This window comes from Mesoplodon mirus (assembly GCF_964341445.2).
Source record: "Mesoplodon mirus genome assembly, chromosome: 5".
Lineage (NCBI taxonomy): Eukaryota > Metazoa > Chordata > Mammalia > Artiodactyla > Ziphiidae > Mesoplodon > Mesoplodon mirus.
In genome coordinates this window covers 104,336,084-104,350,579 of record NC_138980.1, presented here as the reverse complement: position 1 = coordinate 104,350,579, position 14,496 = coordinate 104,336,084, and positions in this window count along the sequence as shown.

Sequence of the window (14,496 nt, the reverse complement as noted above, 5' to 3'; positions counted from 1 at the left end):
TCCAAGATTTTGGATCATATTTACTATCATTATTCTGAATTCTTTTTCAGATAGACTGCCTATTTCCTCTTCATTTGTTAGGTGTGGTGGGTTTTTATCTTGCTCCTCCATCTGCTGTGTGTTTTTCTGTCTTCTCATTTTGTTTATCTTACTGTGTTTGGGGTCTCCTTTTTGCAGGCTACAGGTTTGTAGTTCCCGTTGTTTTTGGTGTCTGTCCCCATTGGCTAAAGTTGGTTCAGTGGGTTGTGTAGGCTTCCTGGTGGAGGGGACTAGTGCCTGTGTTCTGGTGGATGAGGCTGGATCTTGTCTTTCTGGTGGGCAGGTCCACGTCTGGTGGTGTGTTTTGGGGTGTCTGTGGACTTATTATGATTTTAGGCAGCCACTCTGCTAATAGGTGGGTTTGTGTTCCTGTCTTGCTAGTTGTTTGGCATAGGGTGTCCAGCAGTGTAGCTTGCTGGTCGTTGAGTGAAGCTGAGTGCTGGTGTTGAGCTGGAGATCTCTGGGAGATTTTCACTGTTTGATATTACATGGAGCTGGGAGGTCTCTTGTGGACCAGTGTCCTGAAGTTGGCTCTCCCACCTCAGAGGCACAGCACTGACTCTTGGCTGAAGCACCAAGAGCCTTTCATCCACACGGCTCAGAATAAAAGGGAGAAAAATAGAAAGAAAGAAAGAAAGAAAGAAAGAGGATAAAAGAAAATAAAGTAAGGTAAAATAAAATAAAGTTATTAAAATAAAAAAATGATTATTAAGAAAAAAAATTTCTTAAGTAAAACAAACCAAAAAAACGGATGAATAGAACCCTAGGACAAATGGTGAAAGCAAAGCTATACAGACAAAATCTCACACAGAAGCATACACACTCACAAAAAAAGAAAAGGGGAAAAAATAATAAATCTTGCTCTCAAAGTCCACCTCCTCAATTTGGGGTCATTCGTTGTCTATTCAGGTATTCCATAGATGCAGGGTACATCAAGTTGATTGTGGAGATTTAATCCGTTACTCCTGAGGCTGCTGGGAGAGATTTCCCTTTCTCTTCTTTGTTTGCACAGCTCCCGGGGTTCAGCTTTGGATTTGGCCCCGCCTCTGCGTGTAGGTCGCCGGAGAGCGTCTGTTCTTCGCTCAGACAGGACGGGGTTAAAGGAGCCGCTAATTCAGGGGCTCAGGCTCACTCAGGCTGGGGGGTGGTAGGGGTATGGAGTGCGTGGCGAGCCTGCGGCGGCAGAGGCCGGTGTGACATTGCAGCAGCCTGAGATGTGCCATGCGTTCTCCTGGGGAAGTTGTCCCTGGATCCCAGGACCCTGGCAGTGGCGGGCTGCACAGGCTCCCCAGAAGGGATGTGTGGAGAGTGATCTGTGCTCACACACACGCTTCTTGGTGGTGGCAGCAGCAGCCTCAGCATCTCGTGCCCGTCTCTTGGATCCGCAAACAGCTGCTAGTTTATGTGAGCTCTTCCATGACTTGATTTGAAATGCTTTCCTATAGTATATCCAATGTCATTTTAAGAGCAATGAGAGACTCATGACATATTTTTTGGACTGTCGTGCATCTCAGAAGGAAAATAACTTTGATAGATGGATGAATGTTGTTAATGGAAATGTTTTCCTTCAAAAGGGAATTGTTAGCTTGAAATTGTGTGCTCTCAGGGTGAGTGTGTAAATGGCACAACCTCGGAATACATGTGCAGGTTAGACATCTAGAGGACTTTCCCAGAAATGCATCCTGTTTTAGGAGCAAACGGCTCACTTGCTAGTTTAATTTACCTCACCTCTGGAGTCAGCCATTCTCGGACACTATGTAACACAGATATAGTGAGATACACATGTAAATTCTCCTAGATAGAAATTAGCATAAGCAGGACAAGGCAAAATCAGCCCAAGAGACTTGTCTGCTCACCCCCTCGGACAGGTCTCTGGGTTGTCTTTTCATTTTGTTTATGTTTTCCATGGCTGTGCAAAAGATTTTAAGTTTAATTAGGTCCCATTTGTTTATTTTTGTTTTTATTTTCATTACTCTAGGTGGATCTAAAAAGATATTGCTGCAATTTATGTCAAAGAGCATTCTGCCTATGTTTTCCTGTAAGAGTTTTATAGTATCCAGTCTTACATTTAGGTCTTTAATCCATTTTGAGTTTATTTTTGTGTATGGTGTTAGAGAATATTCTAATTTCATTCTTTTACATGTAGCTGTCCAGTTTTCCCAGCATCACTTATTGAAGAGACTGTCTTTTCTCCATTGTATACTCTTGCCTTTTTTGTCATAGATTAATTGACCATAGGTGCTTGGGTTTATTTCTGGGCTTTCTATCCTATTTCATTGATGTGTAGGTCTGTCTTTGTGCTAGTATCATACTGTTTTGATTACTGTAGCTTTATACTATAGTTCGATGTCAGGGAGTCTGATTCCTCCAGCTCCGTTTTTCTTTCTCAAGACTGCTTAGGCTATTTGGGGTCTTTTGTGTTCCATAAAAATTACAAAATGTTTTGTTCTAGTTCTGTGAAAAATGTCATTGGTAATTTGATAGTGATTAAATTGAATCTGTAGATTGCTTTGGGTAGTATAGTCATTTTGACAATATTGATTCTTCCAATCCAAGAATATGGTATATCTTTCCATCTGTGTCATCTTCAGTTTCTTTCATCAGCGTCATATAGCTTTCAGAGTACAGGTCTTTTGTCTCCTTAGGTAGGTTTATTCCTAGGTATTTTATTCTTTTTGATGCGAAGGTAAATGGGATTGTTTAATTTCTCTTTCTGATCTTTTGTTGTTCGTGTATTTGAATGCAAGAGATTTCTGTGTATTAATTTTTTTATCCTGCAACTTTACCAAATTCATTGACTAGCTCCAGTAGTTTTCTGGTGGAATCTTTAGGATTTCTATGTATAGTATCATGTCATCTGTGAACAGTAACAGTTTTACTTCTTTTCCAATTTATATTTCTTTTATTTCTTTTTCTTCTCTGATTGCCATGTCTAGGACTTCCAAAACTATGTTGAATAGAAGTGGTGAGAGTGGACATCCTTGTCTTGTTCCTGATCTTAGAGGAAATGGTTTCAGCTTTTCACCATTGAGTACAATGTCAGCTGTGGTTTGTCATATATGGCCTTTGTTACATTGAGGTAGTTTCCCTCTATGCCCACTTTTTGGAGAGGTTTTATCATAAATGGGTGTTGAATTTTGTCAAAAGCTTTTTCTGCATCTATTGAGATGATCATATATTTTTTATTCTTCAATTTGTTAATGTGGTGTATCACACTGTTTTGCGGATATTGAAAAATCCTTGCATCCCTGGGATAAATCTTACTTGACCATGGTGTATGACCCTTTTAATGTATTGTTGGATTCAGTTTGCTAGTGTTTTGTTGAGGATTTTTGCATCTATTTTCATCAGTGATATTGGCCTGTAATTTTCTTTTTTTGTGGTATCTTTGTCTGGCACAGGTGTGCTGCTCCCAGCACTCCAGATCAAAGTGCCAGATTCTTCACACAGTAAGCTGCTGCCATCTTGAAGTGTCCTGAGCAGGGCTTGTGCACATGGCCCACTGAACTGAAATGCATGTAACCATTTTGCACTAGAAACTCCAGTCTGAAGCACTGAGTGCAAAGCTTCCGCACACAGCACCCTAAGAGCAAGTGAAACTAGACTAAGTGCAGATTCTATTTTCATTTCCCAGGAACTGTTAATGGGCTTTGTTGGTGACATAGCTAGATGAAAATATCCCATGAGCTTCTAAAAACAGCACTCTAGAGTGTGGGAGAGGTTACCATTACAATGCTGTGGAAACCATGCTCTGAAATATAGTACTTAAAGATAGGAAAGTCGATGGGATTGCCAAGGGAGAATGTGTCAAGTGAAAAAGGAGAGCTTTGTACATTTTTATGGATTTCAAACAGGGAAAGAGGTCTGAGATAAGGGAGATAAAACATGCACTATGTAGCAGGCACTATTGTTTGCCTCTCAGGCACATTTTTCCTCTTTCATTTTTGCTGTCCAAGTCCCAGTTTATTCCATGTTGCCGTACTTCACTCAGGGAATGGTGAGCTACTGCCAGCTCCAGGGGTAAATTCTAAGTGACCTATGCTGATCATCATGCTCCATTCCTCTTGCTGTAGATTGATTTAGGCACATACACATACATATATACACATACACACACACGTATACATATACACAAGTCTGGCCAATGGATTATGAGGGGAAACCTGCTGTGGAGACTGCCAGGAAAGATATATTTACTACTAATAAAAAACACATGTGAAGAGGAGGTCCCCTTCTCCTGTGGTTGTTGTGCCTCTTTGAACTGCTGCAACAACCTTGTAGCAATGAAGGAAACTAGCCCAAGGATGGCAGAGTAGAAAGTGGAAGGAATCTTGGCTCTTGATCACATCACTGAATTGTTGTTTACCCTAGAGACAAAATATTTCAGAACTATGGGAGGTAACTTCTCCCCAACGTTTTTAAATCAGTTGAGTAAGATTTTCTATTATTGTATTTGCAGCCAAAAATGCAAATTAATACATGAATTACAGTCAGAGCCTTCAAGTCAAGGTGAGTAAGGATCAATAGTGTCAAATGTTTCTGATAATTCAAGAATAAGGAAAAAAAGTCATTGGTCTAGGTTGAAACTCAAAAATCTAATTTTGTAAAATACACATATGCTATATTAAATGAATGCAGGTTAGAAGTACATTTTAATCATACTTGTGTGAATAAATGAAAAATATATCAGTCAGAGTTTAATTAGAAGAAGAATGACTAAGAGGTAGATGATGGATGGATGGATGAATGATGAATAGGTAGGTAGATAGATAAAATAAGGGCATTTGGTACAAGGATTTGACCTTATTGATTGTGAGAGCTGGTTAAGTAGTCTCTATAAGGTTGTTGACTTTGCATCTGATGCTGTAGCTTGAAGTCCACATAGCAGACAGTTGGGAAGGGAAAATGGATATAAAGTGAGGAAGAGCAAAAACAATCTCAAACTCACAAACATGAGCTAGAGCCCATGAGAACAGTCTGACAAATGTGTCTGTTCTTGTTGCCTCTCACCTTAATGGAATGACTGTCCTGTGGGAACCAGGGCCCTTCATCAAGTCAAGGAGACAGAGACACTAACTCCAGGGGTGGCAGCCTCCAGGGGTGCAGTCCTGGCCACTTCCTCACCCTAGGTGAGCCAGCAGATAAGGAACAAGATGTCTAACACACATATGGCTGCTTCTTCACCTCTGCTCTCCAAATACCCCACAGAAATATTCCTTGTGGCCCACCCTAACTGGCAACAAACAGGTAAAGGAATTTAGGGGAATGTAATGTAGCCTAGCCAAGGTGGCACATTACAAAGTCATCAAAACTTGCCTGTCTCTTATGAAAGAAAGAGTCAATAATATCATTGTGTTACTTTTTGTAATCTAATAAGATGGCCTTTGGAAAGAACATTTAAATATTAACATGCATCCTTACCAGAGCCTTTTAGTAGCATCTGTTTTGAAAAATACTTGCACCTGCTCAGACATCCTACTATTTCAATTAGAAGTTATAAATAAGAGAGCATTTATCACCACTAAACTTGGTGAATATGCAGATAGTAAGAATATATATTCTGAAAGCACTTGCTTTTACAGACATATATTCCTTGCTCTGATGGCAAGAAACTTCTATCAAACTTCCATCCTCTAGTCTTAATTTTGCCCAAATTTATCAAAAGTACTGTTGTCCCCACACAGAAGATTTAACCCCATAATGAAGGTCATGTGGGAACAAAGTAAATGTAAAAAAGATATTATTTAATATCTGAAAAACCTATTTTGCCAAACATGTTTTTCTATGTTATAGTCGAACTAAAGTCTCAGTGGCAAATAAAACATAGATATGTTCAGAACTATATAAAAGGCAAAGAAGTATGTATTTTCTACTGATTTCACAATTAATTAGCCTATATCCACTTAGGCAGGTCAGTTGACCTCTTTGTGTCTCTCTTATTTATTAATTGAAACACATGAAGCAAAGTCTAAGATTAATCTCTGACTCTGATTCTATATAAATAAAAACCTTTAGATGTATCCATATATTTCATTCCAAAATATTTAGGGAGTATAGAATAAAACAATTTAAAACATAAAAATACTTCTACTAATTCCTCTGACACTGGCATATATATAGTGTAAGCATATCATTAAAAGAGGTATTAACTATTTTGTTTTATTTGCATAGACCAAAAAACATAAATCCAGCCAGAGAAATTTTGCATCAATTGTATCACACATTTTTCCTTACACATTTTTATTTGTACAAATTAATTAGAAATGTTTAGTCCCAAATAAATAGACAATATGCAAAGAAAATATATATTGATACATATATATATATATATATATATAGATAGATACATATGTGATACATATGTGACATCAGCTTTGAGAACAGCAAAGAGGGTAGATTTGCCCTGCTACGTAATAACAACTCTGTGATATAATAATAAAGTGGTCAGACAAGTGGATGATGCAAAAAAAATAGGAAGCACAAACTTAGACTCACGTCATGTATACGTAGGAACTTGATATATCGCAAAGTTTACACCACGGATCAATGGGAATAGGAAGGACTGTTACCTGATAGTGTTAGAGGAACTGGTTCACAATATGGAGAAAAGTAAACCTATATTCTCACCTAAAACTATGAACAAAGTAGCTTCTAAATGAATTAAAAAGTTAAATGTGAAATCTAAAAACTATAAAAAGTGAATAGAAGATAATGTAGGAAAACATTTTGTGACCAATGTGCAGATAAAGGACTTTTGTACCAAAAGTACAAACCATAAGGCAAGGAAAAGATAATGGACTTGATTATCATTAAGAATTTTTATTCAATAAAAAATACCATGAAAAAGTTAATGATAATAAATTGGGAGGTGATATTTACAATATTTTAAACCAATAAGGGACTAATTTTCTGGCATCCCAAAGGAATTAAGAATCAACAAGAGAAAAGAAAAGCAATAGAAAAAAATGGTCAAAATATATGATCAGGCAATTCACAGAAGAAACATAAATGAATATGAGATATATGAAGATATGTGAAGAGGATGCTCAAATTCACTGCTAATCCAGAGAAATGCAAAACAAAAATGAGAATTAAAAAAATAACATATGGAAAGACATTCATCATCATGTATCATTAAGGAATTGCAAATAAAAATAACGATGAGATATTACTACACCCTTATTAGTGTGACCAAAATCCAAAACACTGACACCACCAAATGCTGGAAAGGATGCAAAGCAGCAGGAACTCTCATTCACTGCTGGTGAGAATACAAAATGGTAGCCACTTTGGAAGACCGTTTGGTAGTTTCTTACAAAACTAAACATACTCTTACTATACAATCTCTTTGGTATTTACTCACATGAGTTGAAACTTAGGTCCACACCAAAACCTGCACATGAATGTTTATATGAATGCTTCATTCATAATTGCCCAAACTTGGAAGCAACCAAGATGTCCTTCAATCTATCAAGGGATAAGTAAACTGTTACTTCTAGAAAATAGATTATACTTCAGTACTAAAAACAAACAAAAAATTATCAAGTCATGAGAAGATGGAGGAAACTTAAATGTATATTACAAAGTGAAAGAAGCCAATGTGAAAAGTCTACATCCATAAGATTCCAACTGTATGATGCTCTAGAGATGGTGAAAGTATGGAGAGAGTAAAAGGATCTGTGGTTGCCAAGGGTTGGGGGGAGGAAGGGATGAGTAGGCAGAGCATAGGGTATTTTTAGGGCAGTGAAACTATTCTGTATATTATAATGGTGGATACATTTTATTATACATTTGTCAAAACCCATAGAATGTAAACAACCAAGAGTGAACCCTAATGTGAACTATGGACTTTGGGTGATAACAGATGTGTCAATATAAGTTCATTGATTATAACAAATTTACCACTCTGGTGAGGGATTCTGGTAGTAGGGGAGACTGTGCATATGTAGGGGTAGGGAGTATATGGGAAATCTCTATACCCTCCAATCAGTTTTGCTGTGAAACTAAAATGGCTCTATAAAACAAAATCTATTTTTTTAAAGACAGAAGCAAAAAAAAAAAATCAATAAAACCAAAAGCTGATTTTTATTTTTTAAAGAGCAACAAAAATGGTAAACCTCTAGCTAGACTGAAGAAGAAAAGAAGAAGCTACAATGTTCCTGATTAATATCAGGAACAAAAGAAAAGGAAAACATTACTGCAGATCCTACAGAAATTTAAAAGGTAATAACTATAGGCCAAAAAATTTAAAACTTAGAGAAAATGTACAAATTCCTTGAAAGACACAAATTGTCAAAACTGAAAAAGTAGAAAATCTGAATAGTACTATATCTACTAAAACCAGTCCACATGGCTTCGCTGGTAAAGTTCTATCAAACATTTAAAGAAGAAATAATATGCCTACACAAACTGTTTTAGAAAACAGAGAAAAGGCACAGCAAAGGAAACCATCAACAAAATGAAAAGACAACCTACTGAATGGGAGAAAATATTTGCAAATGATATGACTGGTAAGGGATTAATATCCAGCATATATAAACAGCTCATACAACTCAACATCAAAAAGACAAACAACCCGGGCTTCCCTGGTGGCGCAGTGGTTGAGAGTCCGCCTGCCAATGCAGAGGACACGGGTTCGTGCCCTGGTCCGGGAAGATCCCACATGCCGCGGAGCGGCTGGGCCCGTGAGCCATGGCCGCTGAGCCTGCGCGTCCGGAGCCTGTGCTCCGCAACTGGAGAGGCCGCAACAGTGAGAGGCCCGCGTACCGCAAAAAAACCAACCAACCAACCAAACAAACAAAACAAACAACCCAATTAAAAAATGGGCAGAAGAATTGAATAGACATTTTTCTAAAGAGGAAATGCAGATGGCCAACAGGCACATGAAAAGTTGCTCAATATTGCTAATCATAGGGAAATGCAAATCAAAATCACACTGAGATACCACCTCACATCTGTCAGAATCTATCATCACATCTGCTATCATCAAAAAGAACACAAACAGCAAATGTTGGTGAGAATGTGGAGAAAAGGGAACCTTTGTACACTATAGATGGGAATGTAAATTGGTGCAGCCACTGTGGAAAACAGTATGAAGATTTCTGAAAAAACTAAAGATAGAACTACTATATAACCCAGCAATTCCACTCCTGGGTATAGATCTGAAAAAAAACAAAGACATTAATTTGAAAAGATATGTACACCCCAATGCTCATAGCAACAATATTTGTAAACTGTAATTGCCAAGATATAGATGCAACCTAAGTGTCCATTAACAGATGAATGGATAAAGAGGTTGTGGTGTATATATATGGATGGACTTGGGGTGCATTATGCTAAGTGAAATAAGTCAGAGAAAGACAAATACTGTATGATATCACTTATATGTAGAATCTAAAAAATACAACAAACTAGTGAATAAAACAAAAAAGAAGCAGATTCACAGATACAGGGAACAAACTAGTGGTTACCAGTGGGAAGAGGGAGGGGCAATACAGGAGTAGGGGATTAAGAGGTACAAACTATTAGATATGAAATAAGCTACAAGGATACATTGTATAACACAGGGAATATAACCCATATTAACTATAAGTGGTGTATAACCTTTAAAATTTTAAATCACTATATTGTACACCTGTAACTTATATAATATTGTACAGCAACTATACTTCAATTTTAAAAAAACTAAAAATTACACAACACCATAAACAAAATGACAAACGGTTAATACCCCAAATATGTAAGATCCCTTATAAACCTGTAAGAAAATGACAAAATATTCAAAATCAAAATGGGCAATTAAAAAATTAGCCAACATATTTTAAAAAATTTTCACCTTCACTATTTTCAGTCATCAAAAAAGGAAACAGGGATCTGCTGGTGGGAGTGGAAAATGATCTCTCAGAAAGGCAATTTGGAAATATTTGCCCCAAATCGTAAGACCCACAAATTCCACTTCTAAAAACTTATAGTAAGGAAATAGTGATGTGCCAGGTATATTTATTAAAGTTTTATTTATAATAAGGAAAAATAGAGTCTATATGCCCAACAGTGGGGATTGGTTAAACAAACTTGTGTTATGCAGTTATTAAAAAATATATAAAACCCATTTTATATCATATTGCTGTTATATCACATTGTAATATCACATTATTAAGTGGAAAGCAGGCTATAAATTAATACACATCGAACATATAAATACACATACATGTGTGACCACAATATTTTAAACATTATATTTAAAATATTTTAAAAAATATTAACAGCGGTTACCTATAGACAGTGGGGACAGTGCTGGAATTTTTTTACTCTTCTTTGTATTTTCCACATTTTCCAGATTTTCTACCATGGGAAAAGATACTTTTTTTTCTGGGAGTATGAACTTTGTCATTTTCACTATGTCTTATTTTCACAACTTTTGCCCTTTATTTTTGATCCCAAATAAACATTAATAGCTCAAAAAAAAATAGAGAAAAGGAATATACTTCTCACCTCAACCTACAAGATCAGCATTATCCTACTCAAACTAGAAAAAGTTATAAAATAGTAAAACAAAACTACTGACAAATATCACCATGAATATAGATGTAAAAATTTAAATAAAATATTAGCAAATTGAATCAAACAGTATATGGAGAAGGGAAATACACCTTGATAAAATAGGGCTTATCTGAGGAATGCCAGGTTGGTCTGACATTTAAAAACCAATGTAATTCATATTAATAAGAAAGAACAAAGAACACATCTCAACAGATATTTATGATAAAATGTCTCCACAAACCAATAAGAGAAGGTTAACTTACTAAGCCTGATAAAAGGCATCTATGAAAAACTTACAGCTATGATCATACTTAACAGAGCAAGACAAATGCTGAGATAAGGGATAAGCCAAGGATGTCCACTCCCACCCCCTCTCCCATATCAACACTGTACTGGTGGTAAGGAAAGGAAAAAAGTATACAGTTAGGAATGAAGGAATTACAGCTGTTTTTATTTGCAAACAGGATTGTGTACATAGAAAGACCTAAGGAAATTATCCTCCCCCTCCCCTGCAATCTACTGGAATTAATAGTTTAGCACATTGGCAGGATGCAAGGTCAACACAAAAATCAACAGTATAACTATACACTGGAATCAAAAAATTGGTAATTGAAATAAAGTACTTACAATAGCATCCAAAAATAAATAAATTTGGGACTTCCCTGGTGGTCCAGTGGTAAAGCATCTGTCTTACAATGCAGGGGATGCGGGTTCCATCCCTGGTCAGGGAACTAAGATCCCACATGCTGTGGGGCAACTAAGCCCGCACACGACAACTACTGAGCTCAGGCGCACCACAACTAGAGCCCGCATGCCGCAAACTACAGAGCCCAAGCACTCTGGAACCCCCGCACCACAACTACAAAGCCCACGTGCCCTGGAGCCTGTGCGCCACAACTAGAGAAGAGAAAACCCACACGCCACAACTAGAGAGAAGCCTGCACACCTCAACGAAGATCCCGCGTGCTGCAAGTAAGACCTGACGCAGCCAAAAAAAAAAAAAAAAAAAAAATCCTATCAAAAGTCATCTAAAAAAAATACTAAATTTGTAGAGATAACTTTAACAAAATAAATGTAAATCCAATTCACTGACAACTAAAAAAACACTGCTGAGAGAAATTAAATACATAAATAATTGGAGAGAGAAAGCATGTTTGTAAACTAGAAGATTCAGTGTTTTATTAAGATGCCAAGTCTCTCCAAATTTATCTGTAGATTCAACAGAATTTCAATAAAATCCTAAGATATTTTTGGTAGAAATTTACAAGCTGACTAAATGTATAAAGAAATACAAAGGACCTAGAGTAGCCAAAACAATTTGGAAAATGTACAAAGTTGGAGTACTACTCTTAGTACCTGACTTCAAGAATTATTTATAAAGCTACAGTAATCAAGATCACTTTATTTTGGCCCAGGGATATTAGATATATAGTCAATAGAAAAGAAGACAATGTCCAGAAATAGACACACACGTGGTCAATTTTTTTTTTAAATAAAGGAGTCAAAAAATTCAATGAGGAAAGGTTACTCTTTTCAATAAATGATGCTACAGAAACTGGACATCCATATGGAGGGGAAAAAATGAATCTCAACTCTTCACATTGCACAGAAAAAATTAACTTGAACTGAAACAGTGACCTAACAGAACAGCGAAAACTCTTCTAGAAAAAAAAAGCTTTGAGATTTTAGGTTAGACAAAGATTTCTTACATGGGATACAAAATGTATAAAATATTAAGGAGAAAAATTAGAAAATGGACTTCGTAAAGATTTAAAACTTCTATTCTTTGCAAATTACTGTTGGGGAAAAAAAAGGCAGACCATAGATTTGGAGGAAATATTTACAATATACATATCTGATGAAGAACTGGTGTTCATAATATATTAAAAGTGCTTATGGAGGATGTTGATAATGGGAGACGCTATATGTGTGTGGGAGCAGAAGGTATATGGTAAATCTCTGTAGCTTCTGCTCCATTTTGTTAACCTAAAATTGCTCTAAAAAATAAAATGTATTTAAAACTACAACAGAAAAAAAAGCTTACAACTCACTAGCAAGAAAACAAACTACAAAACAGGCAAAAGATTTGGCAGGTACTTTATATAAGACATACAAATGGCCAAAAAGCACATGAAAAGAGATCAATATCATCAGTTATCAATAAAATGCAAATTAAAACCATAATATGACTGCATTACACAACTATTACAATAGCTTAAAAAAACTGACAATAGCTCATGCTGACAAGGATGCAGAACAACTGGACTTTCATACATTGCAAAGTGACACAGCTGTTTTATGTAAGTTTGGTAGTTTCTCTAAAAGTTCATTAAGTACTTACCATATGACTTACCAACTCTTTTCCAAGGTATTTAATTAAGAAATGAAAACATGCAAAAAACGACTTGTAAAGGAATGTTCAAAGAAATTTTATTCATATTAGCTAAACACTGGAAACCCATTTGTGAGGTGAGCAGTATATACATACAATGGAATTTTACAAAGCCATAAAAAGGAACGAACCACGATATATGCAACAACATGAACTAATCTCAAAAACACTATGCGGAGGAAAAGACAAAGTGCATACACTGTATGATTTTTATTAATTTACGTATTAAACTTGTTAGACAAATCTAATATGTAGTATTTTAAAGCAGACCAGTAAGTAGTTTCCTGGGCTACTGTTTAAGTATGGAGTTTGACTGGAAAGGGGCAATGAAAACTTTTGGAGTGACGAAAATATTCTATGTCATGAGTATATGTTTCTCAAACCTCACCGAACTGTACAGTTACAGATCATGCAACTTATTTTACGTATATTACACCCCAGTAAAGTTGACTCAAAAAAACTCTCATTTGAGAGTTTCTCTTCTCAGGATGTAAATAGCTCCAAGAGAACATTCCTCCTGTCCTAACAAGAAAAAAGATGGTTAATCTAAAAAAAAAAAAAAATCATAGTTTTTCTTGAACCCATTAGAGAGCAGAGGTCACCAGGCAACCAAGTGAGCCGAATTATAAAGAATGGCAAGACTCTCCAAGAGGAGCTAATATACATTAACTGTATACTATATTTGACATATTATGACAGGAAGAGAGAGTTTATAAAGCAGGTAAGAATAAATCAGTTCAGTTTGAATGAATTCTTAAAGACTGTGTGTGGGCTACTGCTGTGGTTTGCAAATGCAGCAAAAACACAGGGATGCTTCAGGAAATTTTAAATTTTCAAGGGAAACACAGTGACAAATATCTACTGGCCCCAAACAACACTAACTACCAGCTTGAGATGGTTCAGTTTCATCATTATATCCCATTACATTGCAAAGCTGTTTTTTGATGGTTTCTTTGATAAACAAGTACTGGGAGAAAATCAGTATGAAACAGGTGATAAGGGTGGCTGTCTCCAATCTGATTCCATGATCTGAGAAGTTGTACAACAGGCACACATATCCCATGAAAAAGTACTTAAGGTTATTTTAAGAATAAAAAACAGGGGCTTCCCTGGTGGCGCAGTTGTTGAGAGTCCACCTGCCGGTGCAGGGGACACGGGTTCGTGCCCCGGTCCGGGAAGGTCCCACATGCCGCGGAGCGGCTGGCCCCGTGAGCCATGGCCGCTGAGCCTGCGCGTCTGGAGCCTGTGCTCCGCAACGGGAGAGGCCACAACAGTGAGAGGCCCGTGTACCGCAAAAAAAAAAAAAAGAAAAAAAAATTCTTTTAATACTCCAAAAACTAAGATTAGAAGGGAACTTCCTTAACATGACAAAGGTCATATACAAAAAACCTATGGCTCATACCATACTCAGCAGTGAAAGACTGAATTCTTACCTTTTCCAACCCACATGGGAATAAGGTAAAGATGCCCATTTTTACCAACATTATACTAGAGGTCATTGAAAGGACATTAAGGGAAGAAGAAAA